The sequence below is a fragment of the Gracilinanus agilis genome, chromosome 6 (assembly GCF_016433145.1).
Source record: "Gracilinanus agilis isolate LMUSP501 chromosome 6, AgileGrace, whole genome shotgun sequence".
NCBI lineage: Eukaryota > Metazoa > Chordata > Mammalia > Didelphimorphia > Didelphidae > Gracilinanus > Gracilinanus agilis.
This window is the reverse complement of record NC_058135.1, coordinates 52827883-52842484: the sequence shown is the minus strand read 5'-3', so window position 1 is coordinate 52842484 and position 14602 is coordinate 52827883.

Sequence of the window (14602 nt, the reverse complement as noted above, 5' to 3'; positions counted from 1 at the left end):
GGATGTAGGTCAAGATTCTAGATTGGGGCTGACACATTATAGGGTTGAGAATATTTGGGAAATTTTCCTGTTGGAGGGAAAAGGGACCCTTAACCAAAACCATTCAGTAGCTCATGAAATTTGAGCTTCCCCTCGGCTTTTTCATTTAGCAAGGGTGGAAGCTTATAGGATCCTAGGTTATTTGGAGGATATTGGTATCCTTAACATCATCTCCTTCCTCTTCCCTCTTCTCATTTTTCAGAAGCTATATATAAAGCTAAATTAGGGAGTATTTTTATCTTGAAACAGGGTCAATCCATAAGAATACATACTCATATCAATCCTCTTCCATTAATCTTCTATGGGGGATAAAAATCTATCCCTTCAGCATTTTAGAGTAATGTTACATGTATGCATTCATCTCAGAGTTAGTTTATAAGATTGCTACCATATGTTTCTACTTTATTCGAGTGGCCCACTATCTATCTCATCCTTTGGGAAGTTGGAACAGAAGGATTTGGGACTTTCTGGTTTAGAACCCATAGAGAACCATCCTGCTACTCTGAAATCTGCAATGACTACTTCTGCTAAAGGATCAGTTGAATGGGTTGATGGAGATATGATTGGAGATAGTGACTCAACAAGCACCCTAGTGCAAATATCAATAATATGGAAATAGGTCTTGATCAAAGACACATGTACAACCCAGTGGAATTGTACATTGGCTATGGGAGGGGTTGGGGGAAGGTGAGGGAAAGAATATGAATCATGCAACCTTGTAAAAATATTCTAAATTAATTAAATAAAAATTTCCAAAAAAGTTAATAAAGGGTTAGTTGATTGACAACTGTCCCTGCACATTTGCCATAAACTTTTCTTCCCTCTTTAGGTAGGGGTCTCTTGGGGGTATTAATCTCTTGCACTTCTAAGATTTGAACCTGATGACTGACTGCCTTATCTATTAGACTGTTACAATTCTGAATTCTAGCCACATATAGCCTTCTAAATTATATTAAAAGGCTTTCAAAGAGCTTTCATTTAGAGACTTCAAGTTATAATATTTACATATTTCAAATAAATAAGAAATGTCTCCTCCCTGAAGGAATTTTATCAGTATGGAAAGCAGCATTACCACTGGGCCATCAGAATTATATTCTTAAAACAGTAGAATAAGGCTAATCAACTAGCTACCATCATTCTCTTTGTTTTCTTCCTTGGATTTCATGATGTCCAAAAACTCATTTTCATGCAATGTGCTCTCAACTCAGAAGCCCCATTCGTGGGATTCTTCAAACTAGGAATTGAGGACCATTTAATGGTATGCTTTAATAAAGGGAGTTTTCTCACCCAAATGAGTGAAATCATAGATCTGGGTAAAAAATATAAGTAAATACACCTCATTAGAGACTCACAAACAAAAAAGGCTATGATGTAATTTTTTAAAGAAATGATTCCTTACTTAGAAGGTATTGGAACTAGAAGCAACTTTATCTAGCCTTTAGTCCAAGTTTTTCTTCCCCTTATAAATGGAGCAATTTGGACCTCTGAGAGATGAAATGACTTGTCCTATGTCACACATTCTGTGAATAAGCCAGGATGTAAACTCAAAACTTCTGACCCCAAATCTAGAACATGTTCTGATTCCATTCTACTTCCATTAATGTAAACAATGATCAACAAATATTCATTGAATAGATGTGCAATAACTTTTTTCTCCATCAACAGTCATACAGAAGTTTATATTGTAATATGAGGTCCTGAGAAATAAGGAAACACTAATTCCTTCTTTCTCTTTTGCATAGTTTCTAAATCAATGAATGTTAAATACTAATTATCATCACTTTAGCTGTGGACTGAATTTAACAATACTTTTCAGAAACATTAACTTCCTTTGGTAGGTTAAAGAGTTGATGCACAGGAACAAATGTGTTAAGGCTGACTACATTTGTGGCAGTTCATTTAATTAAGGAGCAGGATCAAGGAATCTATTTATTTCATTATTTCTTTTTTGACCTCAGCCTAAAATGATGAAATGCTGAGGGAGACATTGAAGGCATTACAAACAAATTCTTAAACCTCCTAAAGTCTATTATTCAAATAAAATCAATAACAATAGTGAAAAAATGAACTCCTTGATGAATTTACCAAAAATTCTTGCTCATTCCTTTAACACTGAGAGGAATTTCTTAAAAGATTGTTTCCTTTTCAGTAAACAAACAGAAAATTCCTCATTGTTTTCATTCTATCAAGAATCTGATTAAGATGGTCTGAGAATCATTATGACTCCTAATTTTTCTTTGGGAAAGCATTTTTATTTATTTGTGATATGGAAATGTTTTGAGTTCAGCTGTGACATTAGAAATGGAAGGCTGACCTTGGAGTCAGACACTTTGTTCCTTGTAAGAGTTAAGAAAGAATTAAAACATTAAGCTAAAGAGAAGTTAGAGCTAGTTTCCAAAGTAGGTACTTCAAGAGTGCACAATTGAAAACAGAATAACCTAGTGAGCAGATGATCAAGATTGAAATACTTCTTTGTGACATATACTACTGTGTGGCCCCAGACCAATCACTTAAACTTTCAGTGTCCCAGGTGACTCTCCCTGGAAGGAGCTTCTTCCCTACATTTCTTTGCATCTTCAGATCTGGACACAAAGTAGGTACTTGAGAAATGCCCTAAGTTATTGAGTTAATAAGTGTTTTTTTGCTATAAAATGTAGAATCATTCATTTGGAACTGGAAGAGCCCATTTAGAAGTTATCAAGTCAGGGGCAGCTAGGTAGTTTAGGGGATTGAGAGCCAGATCTAGAGACAGGAGGTCCTCAGTTCAAAACTAGCCTCAGATAATTCTATCTGTATGACCCTCCCCCGGGGCAAATCACATAACCCTCATTGCTTAGCCTTTATCACTCTTCTGCCTTTGAATCAATATACAACATGGATTCGAAGATTAAAGGTAAGGGTTTAAAAATGGAAAAAAGTTATCAAGTCAAGTGTCCTTGCCATTTTACAGATGAAATGACATGCAAAAACTTTTTTTAATCATTTGCAATATATACAGCTTGGAAAATCCTCAATATTCAAGGCAAAATATTAATTTAACATTTCCACCAAAGGTTGAATTCTGTGGTAAACTTTGGTGACATTTCTCCCCTTTGCAAAGCAAAATTCCTTCATAAAGTTTTATCATCTGAATTACTGGTTTCTCAGTGAGAGTACTTATTTCATGCCAATTCACAGGAAGATGATATTGCATGGGGGAGAGCACAGCCTATCAGTCTCTTTGGAAACCTTAAAGAATTTTTACACTGTAATCCGTATTTCCCAACAAACAGAAATGGATGCCCATCACCCTTTTATATCTTTTCTTTATAGATTTGGGTAAGTTCAACAAAAATTAAACATTTCGTTTATCTCCTAGATCCACTGATCTTCAGATGATATTTATTCCTCTGGGGTGATTCCCTGCCACCCCCTTCTCCCTTCTCTCCTTCCTTGCCCATCTTTCTTCACACATTCCTAAATCATCTTCCTTGTTTATCTTTCCTTTCTGAACTTTTTTCATGAGTTCTTTAATATACCTTCTACTGCATCTTGTCCTTAGGCCATTTCTTTTTTTCCTATACTGGTGACTAATTTGTCAGATACACTCTCCCATTAATGCAGGGAAAGATTAACAAATAGAACTTCCATTAGTGTTAATGAGAGCTAACTATCCAAATCCTTCCATGCATGGAATAATAGAGTTGCTTCCATTGCAGAGGTAATACCTGCCAGTGTTCAGCTGTGCAGTGTAGACTGCTTTGGAGAATAAAATTTCATTAATAAAATTCTATTCCTTTTTAATAGACTTTTCCCCAATCTTTCCTTTAAGTAGTTAAAGAAATTGAAGTAGGCATCCAGTTCCCTTTGGTTTCAAAACTCCCACTGCCTTTGTCCTAAATGGTAATATTCAGTTTATCCATCATGGGATGAGACCTTGCTTGACAATCGTCACTTTGCATAAAGGGATATCATGTAAATTGCATCTTGTCTTTCTTTTACCAAATACATCCGACTACCACCAAGCCAGAAAAACAGAATTCAAAGCTGCCTCCTCTGTATCTTACTTTGAAACACATTTATCAATGAATATTCCTTCCTGAGTTGTCTTTAGCCTGTCACAATAAACCCATCAACAATTCCAAAGAATGCAGCAATTAAAATCTTCAAGGAATGGTGGTTGTTATGGATACTGCTAAGTACTCTGCAAGGAAGATTGGTGGCTTATTGAGAGAGAATGCATCCAATCTTTATCAATCCTTGACCTTATTAAGGTTTTCATATGGAAAAAAACACACAAAAAACCCCTGCACACATGCATACACACATGTACAAAGAATGAAAGTTCCTAACTGTGCATTTTCAGTCTGGATTATACACTTCTGTTTTTGCAGTTTTTTTTAATCCATTTAATATTACTTTTTTTTCCCTAAAGAAATTGCTTTGTAATTGTACTTCCAGAGAGGAGCTTTCTGGACATTTGTAGTAGTGGAATGATTATAAAGAATGCTGGTCTTTGTGGGAGGAGAAACTTTCCTCTGACATGAAAAATTATGAGACCAGAGAACACAGGGTCATGAACCAAAAGAATGACTTAGGAAATAAGCAAATGGGGGTAATCAGAAGCTTAATTGTGATGAAACACATTGCATTTAAGAGGATATGTTATTTAATCTACTTTATAAGAATAGTAGAAAATACCTTATCCCCAACAATGAAAAATTCTGAAAAATGTGTAGTTAGTTGATAGAATGTTGATTGTTTTCTTCCTTTATTTTATTAGAAGCTTCATGGCTATCCATCGAGAGTCATCCTCAAATTTAAGAGGACCAATTTTCAAGTTCATCTGACATAAACTGGCTCCATGACTCTGTACAAGTCACTTAATTTTTAAATGTCTCAAGAAACTAAAAGTTGCTTGTCCTCAAGTCAAAATCATTAAGTTGCAAAACATTTAGGATCATAGTTTGAGGACTGAAAATGATCTTCTAGTTCAGTAGGTTCAACTTATTCATTTCATAAATGGAGAAATTGAAGCTCAAAGAGGATAATGATTTTAATAGGGTCAGTAAGCTAAGAATTTCAAGTCATATCCCAAACTAGGCTTTCCTGATAAGCCCAATGTTCTATCCATTATACCATATTGACTTAGTAGAGAGAATTTCTTTATCATTAATTTCCTTGTGCTGTAAGATGATAGTCAAAGGTTTCTCTCCTTCCCCTCCCCCCTCTCCTTCTCTCTTCTCTCCCTCCTTCTCTGCCTCTTTTTCTGTCTCTATCTCTCCACACAAAGCCTTCTCAAGACATGTATGTTCATATATTTCTTTTTTTATTTAATAATTTTTATTTTTTAGAAAAGTTAACATCGTTACATGATTCATGCTCTTACTTTCTCCTTCACCCCCTCAACTTCCCCCCCCCAAAGCCAATGCACATTTCCCCTGGTTTTATCTTGTGTCATTGATCAAGACCTATTTCCAAATTGTTGATAGTTACATTGGTGTGGTAGTTTTGGGTCTATATCCCCAATCATGTCTGCCTCAACTCATGTGGTCAAGCAGTTGCTTTTCTTCTGTTTTTCCACTCCTGCAGTTCTTCCTCTGAATGTAGGTAGCATTCTTTTCCATAAATCCCTCAGAATTGTCCTGGGTCATTGCATTGCTGCTAGTACAGAAGTCCATTACATTCGATTTTACCACAGTGTATCAGTCTCTGTGTACAATGTTCTTCTGGCTCTGCTCCTTTCACTCTGCATCAATTCCTGGAGGTCTTTCCAGCTCACATGGAATTCCTCCAGTTTATTACTCCTTTGAGCGCAATAGTATTCCATCACTAGCATATACCACAATTGTTCAGCCATTCCCCAATTGAAGGGCATACACAGTTTTTTGCCACCACAAAAAGCACGGCTATAAATATTTTTGTACAAGTCTGTTTATCTATGATCTCTTTGGGGTACAACCCCAACAATGGTTGCTCATATATTTCTAATGAAAAAAACAAACAAAAAAAACAGATGTAATCATAGGAGATGCCCACATCTGAGATTTATACTAAAGGTTGATGAAAGGGGAAGTTGGTAAGACAATGGATAAAGAGTCAAGTCTGGAGTTTAAATTTGGCCTCAGACTCTTCTTAGCTGTACTACCCTGTGCAAGACACTTAAACCCAATTACCTAGCCCTTACCACTTGTCTACCTTGGAACCAACATACAGTATTGATTTTAAGAAGGAAGATAAAGGTTTAAAAAAAGGTTGAGGAATTCAAATGGAGAAATGTGGTCTGTATAACCTCAAACAAACCCTGGTCCTTTGGATTTTTCCCTGAGTAAAATCTATAGTTACCTGTTTTGCCTTTAGATTCAGATTTTTTCCATTTCTGAAATTCTTTTAATGACCCCAAACTCTTGCATTGCTAATCCCTCTGCCATTCCCCATCTATTATACTCAGTGCTTATTTCTATCCCTAATCAACTTTTCTATATATTGACAACTTACCTCTTCTGTTCCTGTTTACCTTAGATCTGCTCTATGAATAGGTATCAGCTATACTTCCTGGCCAGCTCTATTCCTTATACCAGTGATGGGCAAACTTTTTAAAGAGGGGACCAAAGGAAAGGAAATTCTCATCTGCCAGTTTGTTTCTAAGGCAACTCTTTCGAAGTTTCATTGTATTGTATCCTACTCATTGTATGCATCAGATTAGGAATAATGTCGTGCAGGATAGAACATTTCAGGGGCCACATCTGGCCCACAGGCCGTAGTTTGCCCATCACTGCCTTTTAGCATCACTAAGTAAAATCCAGGAAAATCCTATAATTAATATACAATTAGAAATTGTTAAATTGTCTATAGAAATGAGAATGGATAATCATCTATCTAGAATTGTAACCTGACTGAAGACTGAAAAATATATCATGACCTTCAAGTCATAAAAGGACAATGGCAACTGATAGCAGGAAAAAAGAAAGGAAGATTATTCAACTTCTAAAGTGCTTCTTTCTTCTCAACACTAAAATGAATTGCCAAGAGGAGGCAGTTCACTTATCAAGGAATATCAGGGCTAATCATGCAAGTTTATTCATTGACAAAGAGAAAGGCTAGAATGGTTTTCCATTTTAAAAGTTCATAATGCATGAAAAGGCTTAGTTATCAGTCAATATTTATATACTGTAAGGAGAAAACATGATAATTATCTCTTAGAAGTCCAATCATTTTAAAGGTCATTGATGAAATGAAGAGAAAACAGTTAGTTGCTCTTTACATGAAAGGTAAGCAAACATAAAGATCTTAAAGAAAGAATATAGAGGGTGAAGGAAATAAAATATCTAATTGAAAACAAAGAATTAGGGAGATCTTGGGAAAGGAGAGTTCCTAATCCTGGATAAATATCACCTAATATTAAATCAGTAAAAATATAAAGTATATAGGTTAAGGTTGGGCATCAGAAGGCCTAAATGTAAAAGCAGAGATTCGTTTATATTTTTTAAAGTAACCTGCATTTAGTTGGAGTGGGGGAAGGAGGTTATATAATTGATGGAAGGAAAATAAATTTAACAGTTATAATTTTGAATGTTAATGGGCCTAATTTGCCCATAAAATTAAAGAAAATTAAAGAATGCATTAAAAAGGAGAACACAATGATTTGTACTATATGAAGATACTTTTGTTAATAAGGAACTGGAATAAAATGACATACTTCAGCTGAATTAAAACAGGAGTTACAATCATGATGATTTTAGGTACTGGAACAATAAAAAATTAGGATCAAGAGAGGAATAATACAGGGAAATATTTGCTCAAAGGGTACATAGATTATGATTTTTGGAAAGCTGAATCAGACAATTCATTGTAGTGGTAGAAGAAAGTCTTTGTAAAGAAACTCCCTCTACTAATACAGATCTACAATTGTTAGTCTTAGAAAAGTTGTCATGACATTGAGAAGTAAAGAGGCTTGCTAATATTCAAACAACTAAAGCCAGCATTCTAACCATAAAGACATATTTTTTAACCTTCTGTACTTTTATGTGTGGCATGGCCCCTTTTGGCACTTCTGTAAAGACTAAGGACTCACTCTCTGTCAAGGTCTCTCTCTTTCTCTCTCTCTGTACCTCTGTTTCTCTCTTATATTACATTACAAAGGAAAGCAATCAATAATATTAAAATACAGTTATCAAAATATTAAAAATAAAAGTTTTTAGACCTCAATTTAAGAACCATTGCATTCATAGACATGTGCAGCTGATCTCTCTCCTCTTATTTGGTATTTTGAAAATACATTTTATAAAACAATATTTATAGGTTACTTCAAAGTACTTTTTCATAAATTCATAAGTCAAAAATAAATATAAAATAAAGAATTAGGTCTAAATAGACCATTGAGAGTAAATAGATTAGATAGACCTATGATCATTGTTGAATAGGAATATCATTGGATGAATTTATTTTATTAAATAATTATTGAATGATCATAGTCTTATTATTTAGTATTACATGGCACTTTTATAAGAAATGATAATATTCTAGAGCATAAATGACAAAAATAATTACAGAAATAGAAAAATAATAAATACATCATTTAAAGATCAAAATTATATATTAAAAATACAATTGAAAGCATAAATATGAATACAAGATGTAGATTTAAATGGGGACAAAACAAAAGAATTTCCAATGATAAAATAATCAATGAACAAATCATGAATATTAAATGATTATAATGACAAAATATAATTAATATATAGAATTCAAATAGAGTAACTCATTAGAGGAAAATTTGTATCACTGAACGCACTAACAAAATATAAAAACACTAATTAAAAAGGAATATTTTAAAACATTTATTAATATTCATTTTTAACATGGTTACATGATTCATGCTCCCACTTTCACCTTCACCCCCCGCAACACCCCCCAACCATGGCCGATGCACATTTCCACTGGTTTTATCTTGTGTCACTGATCAAAACCTATTTCCAAATTGTTGATAGTTGCATTGGTGTGGTAGTTTCGAGTCTACATCCCCAATCATGTCCACTCCATCCCATGCGTTCAAGCAGTTGTTTTTCTTATATGTTTCCTCTCCTGCAGTCCTTCCTCTGAATGTTGGTAGCATCTTTACCATAAATCCCTCTAAGCTGTCCTGTGTCATTGCATTGTTGCTGGTACAGAAGTCCATTACATTTGATTTTACCATAGTATCAGTCTCTGTGTACAGTGTTTTTCTGGCTCTGCTCCTCTCACTCTGCATCAGTTCCTGGAGGTCTTTCCAGTTCACCTGGAACTCCTCCAGTTTATTATTCCGTTTAGCACAATAGTATTCCATCACCAGCATATACCACAGTTTGTTCAGCCATTCCCCAATTGAAGGACATACCATCCTTCTCCAGTTCTTTGCCACCACAAAAAGCACAGCTATACATATTTTCTTACAAGTCTGTTTATCTATGATCTCTTTGGGGCACAAACCCAACAATGGTATGGCTGGATCAAAGGGCAGGTATTCCTTTATAGCCTTTTGAGCATAGTTCCAAATTACCAGACAGAATGGTTGGATCAGTTCACAACTTCACCAGCAATGCATTAATGTCCCAATTTTGCCACATCCCCTCCAGCATTCATTACTCTCCCCTTCTTTCATTTCAGCCAATCTGCTAGGTGTGAGGTGATACCTCAGAGTTGTTTTGATTTGCATTTCTCTAATTATTAGAGATTTAGAACAATTTCTCATGTGCTTATTGATACTTTTGATTTCTTTACCTGAAAATTGCCTATTCATGTCTCTTGCCCATTTACCAATTGGGGAATGGCTTGATTTTTTATACAATTGCTTTAACTCCTTGTATATTTGAGTGATTAGACCCCTGTCAGAGTTTTTCGTTATAAAGATTTTTTCCCAATTTGTTGTTTCCCTTCTGATTTTGACTACATTGTTTTTGTTTGTACAAAAGCTTTTTAGTTTAATATAATCAAAGCCATTTAATTTACATTTTGTAATTTTCTCTAACTCTTGCTTGGTTTTAAAATCTTTCCTTTCCCAGAGATCTGACAGGTATACTATTCTGTGTTCACTTAACTTATTTATAGTTTCCCCCTTTATATTCAAGTCATTCACCCATTCTGAATTTATCTTGGTGTAGGGTCTGAGATGTTGATCTAAACGTAATCTCTCCCATATTATTTCTCAAATTTCCCAGCAGTTTTTGTCAAATAGTGGATTCATGTCCCAAAAGTTGGGCTCTTTGGGTTTATCATACACTGTCTTGCTCATGTCATTTACACCAAGTCTATTCCACTGATCCTCCCTTCTGTCTCTTAGCCAGTACCATATTGTTTTGATGACTGCTGCTTTATAGTAGAATTTAATATCTGGTACTGCTAGGCCCCCTTCCTTCACATTTTTTTTTCATTATTTCCCTTGACATTCTTGATCTTTTGTTATTCCAAATGACATTTGTTATAGTTTTTTCTAATTCAGTAAAGAAGTTTTTTGGTAGTTTGATAGGTATGGGGCTAAATAGGTAAATTAATTTGGTTAGGATGGTCATTTTTATGTTGTTACTGGGTCCTACCAATGAGCAATCAATGGCTTTTCAATTGTTTAGATCTAGTTTTATTTGTTTGGAAAGTGTTTTGTAATTGTTTTTGTATAATTGCTGTGTTTGTTTTGGTAGATAGATTCCCAAGTATTTTATATTGTCTAGGGTGATTTTAAATGCTGTTTCTCTTTCTACCTCTTGCTGCTCTCATGTGTTGGAAATGTATAGAAATGCTGATGATTTATGTGCATTTATTTTGTATCCTGCAACTTTGCTAAAGTTTTTGATTATTTCTACAAGCTTCTTAGTTGATTCTCTAGGATTTTTTAAGTAGACCATCATATCATCTGCAAAGAGTGATAGCTTAGTCTCCTCCTTGCCTATTTTGATAGCTTCAATTTTTTTCTTCTCTAATTGCTACTGCTAGTGTTTCTAATACTATGTTGAATAATAGCGGTGATAATGGGCATACTTGTTTCACACCTGATCTTATTGGGAAGGCTTCTAATTTATCCCCATTGCATATGATGTTTGTTGATGGTTTTAGGTATATACTGTTTATTATTTTTAGGAAAGGTCCTTCTATTCCTATACTTTTCAGTGTTTTCAATAGTAATGGATGCTGTATTTTGTCAAAGGCTTTTTCAGCATCTATTGAGATATTTGTTAGACTGTTGATATGGTCAATTATGTGGATGGTTTTCCTAATTTTGAACCATCCTTACATTCCTGGTGTAAATCTCACCTGATCATGGTGAATGATCTTCTTAATTACTTGCTGGAGTCTCTTTTCTAGTATTCTATTTAGGATTTTTGCATCTATGTTCATTAGGGAGATTGGTCTGTAGTTTTCTTTCTCTGTTTTGATCTCCCTGGCTTTGGAATCAGTACCATATTTGTGTCATAAAAGGAATTTGGTAGGACTCCTTCTTTGCTTATCATATCAAATAATTTGTATAGTATTAGGATTAGTTGCTCTTTGAATGTCTGATAGAATTCACTTGTGAATCCATCAGGCCCTGGCGATTTTATCTTAGGGAGTTCTTTGATGGCTTGTTCAATTTCTTTTTCTGATATGGGATTATTTAGGTATTCTATTTCTTCTGCTGGTAATCTAGGCAATTTATATTTTTGTAGATATTCATCCATATTTCCTAAATTGTTATATTTATTGCTATATAATTGGGCAAAATAGTTTTTAATGATTGCCTTAATTTCCCCTTCATTAGAGGTGAGGTCTCCCTTTTCATCTTTAATACTGTCAATTTGGTTTTCTTCTTTCCTTATTTTTATTAGATTTACCAGTACTTTGTCTATTTAATCTGTTTTTTCAAAGTACCAGCTTCTAGTCTTATCTATTAATTCAATATTTCTTTTACTTTTGATTTTATTAGTCTCTCCCTTGATTCTTAGTATTTCTAATTTAGTTTTCATCTGGGGATTTATAATTTGCTTGCTTTCTAATTTTTATATTTTATGCGCTATTCATTAATCTCTGCCCTCCTTAATTTGTTAATATATGCACTCAAGGATTTAAATTTCCCCCTGAGTACTGCCTTGGCTGCATCCCACAGAGTTTGGTAGGATGTCTCATCATTGTCATTCTGTTCAATGAAATTGTTGTTTGTTTCTACAATTTCTTCTTTTACTAGCTGGTTTTGGAGAATCATATTATTTAATTTCCAAATAGTTTTTGATTTTCCTGTGCAGGTGCCCTTACTAATTGTTATTTTTATTGCATTATGACCTGAGAAGTTTACATTTATTATTTCTGCTCTTTTGCATTTCTTTGCAATGTTTCTATGCCCTATTACATGGTCAATCTTTGTGAATGTACCATGTGCAGCTGAAAAGAAGGTGTACTCCTTTTTGTCCCTATTTATTTTTCTCCACATATCAATTAAATCTAATTTTTCTAGGACTTCATTCATCTCTCTTACCTCTTTCTTATTTATTTTTTGGTTTGATTTATCTAGATCTGAAAGGGGAATATTTAGATCTCCCACTAGTATGGTTTTACTCTCTATTTCCTTCTTGAGCTCTGCCAGTTTCTCCTTTATGAATCTGGTTGCTGTGCCACTTGGTGCACACATATTGAGCAATGTTATATCCTCATTGTCTATACGTAGCCTTTAATCAGGATATAATGACATTCCCTGGCTGAACAAATTATGGAATATCTTTGTATGGAATATTATTGTAATATAAGAAATGATAAACAGGATAATGTCAGAAAAATCTGGAAAAAGTCACATGAACTGACACAAAATGAGCAGAACCAAAAGAGTATTGTACAATATGATGCAATATTTTTTGATGAGCAACTATGAATGACCTAGTTGCTCTCAGCAATGCAGTGTGATCCCAGTGAATCCCAGAGACTTAAGATGAAAAAATGTCACCTGTCTTCCCAAAAAGAACTTATGGAGTCTAGATTCAGAAAGAAACATTTATGTTTCACTTTATATTTTCTTTTGAGATCTCTTCCACTAAGTTGCTAATATGAGAAAATATGATTGAACATCTCAGATCTATATCACATTGCTTTACCATCTCAGAGAGCAGAGAAAGATGAGAAAGTGAGAGAGCGTCAAGGAAGGAGAAAATTTGGAACACATTAAAAAAATAATGTTAAAATTGTTTTTACATGCAATTGGGATAAAACAATATCTTATTTAAAAACAAAACAAAACACCTCTCACTCCTCTGTCTTTAATAGCTATCATCTGACATCACTCTTTCTTTTTGTGGCTAAAGTCCTTGAAAAGGCTTCAAAGTTGGTGCCTCTACTTCTTTTCGTCTTACTCTTTTTTTATGGGTATGTTTAGATTTTCAGAGTAAGTGATCTGGGAGTGTTTCCAGAACTCCTTTTCTCTTTGGAACACATTATTCCATTATATTCTGTCACTTCTGATATATGAAGAATAGTCTTACGTTATTTTCATTGCCTTTCTTTATAATTGAAGGCCTTTTCCCCTTACTTGCAGAATTTGTTGTTTCTCAGAAAAACTTTTATATTTAACCAATATGTGTCTTGGAGTTTGCATCAAACTTTTTATTTTTTATTTTAGTCTGGATATAATGAATGGGTTCCTTTGATTGACACTTTGTTTTATGTGTTCAGACATTCTGGGGCAGTCTTATATTATTTATTGTATTATGGTATTAATTTTTTATTTGTGTTCTGAAAAATCTCTAACCCTTAAGTTGTTCTTATCTTCAAAATTACTATGATTTGCATGAATGGAGATCATGTGTTCTTTTTATAGTATTGTTTTTTGCTTCACTTCTTCAAAATTGCCCTTCAGTTCTGTATATTTTCATTCCCAATCACTTATATACTCCTTTGTTTCTTTGATGAGACACAACTATGGATTCACTTTTTTTCCTGCCAATTATTTTTGCTGGGCAGGAAATAAATTCTTCTTTCATCCTTATTATTTCTCTTTTACACCACTGAGAAACATCCTATTGTGGATTTTTTTTCTCTTGGAAATCCACAAGTTTCTCTGTCTGGTGCTGATTCATTTTCCTTTGTCTTGATAATATAGGTACCTGAACTCTTTTATTTGTTCTGCAAGACATATTTCCTTTTGCTATTAGTATTTTCACTATTGGTTTATCTGCTTATGCTCACTAATTGAGTTATCTTTTCCTCGAATTCTTTGACAATTATAGCCTTTTTTCTTCATCTTCCCTTATTGCTCAATATTTATCTTTTATGCTTTTGATGATGGTTTCTCTAGCATGGATCCCAAAGAGTCTCACCCCTCTCCAATGTTATGCAATTCATAATTCACCATCCTCAGTCTCTGCTCCAAGTGATTTCTGAGGGTATAAAATTTGTCCAAGCTTGATACTGGACACTTTCCCTCAGATTTAGGATATTTTTAAAAATTAGAGAGCATCAGATGTATTTATAGAGAGCACGTAAAGAACCAGAAGATGGAGAAAAAGTGAAGATAAGAGATTGGAGTCATCTGGAGGTAAGAGGAGAAGTTGGTATCAAATATAAGTGGAGAGAACTATTAGTTGGTGCAGTGGAT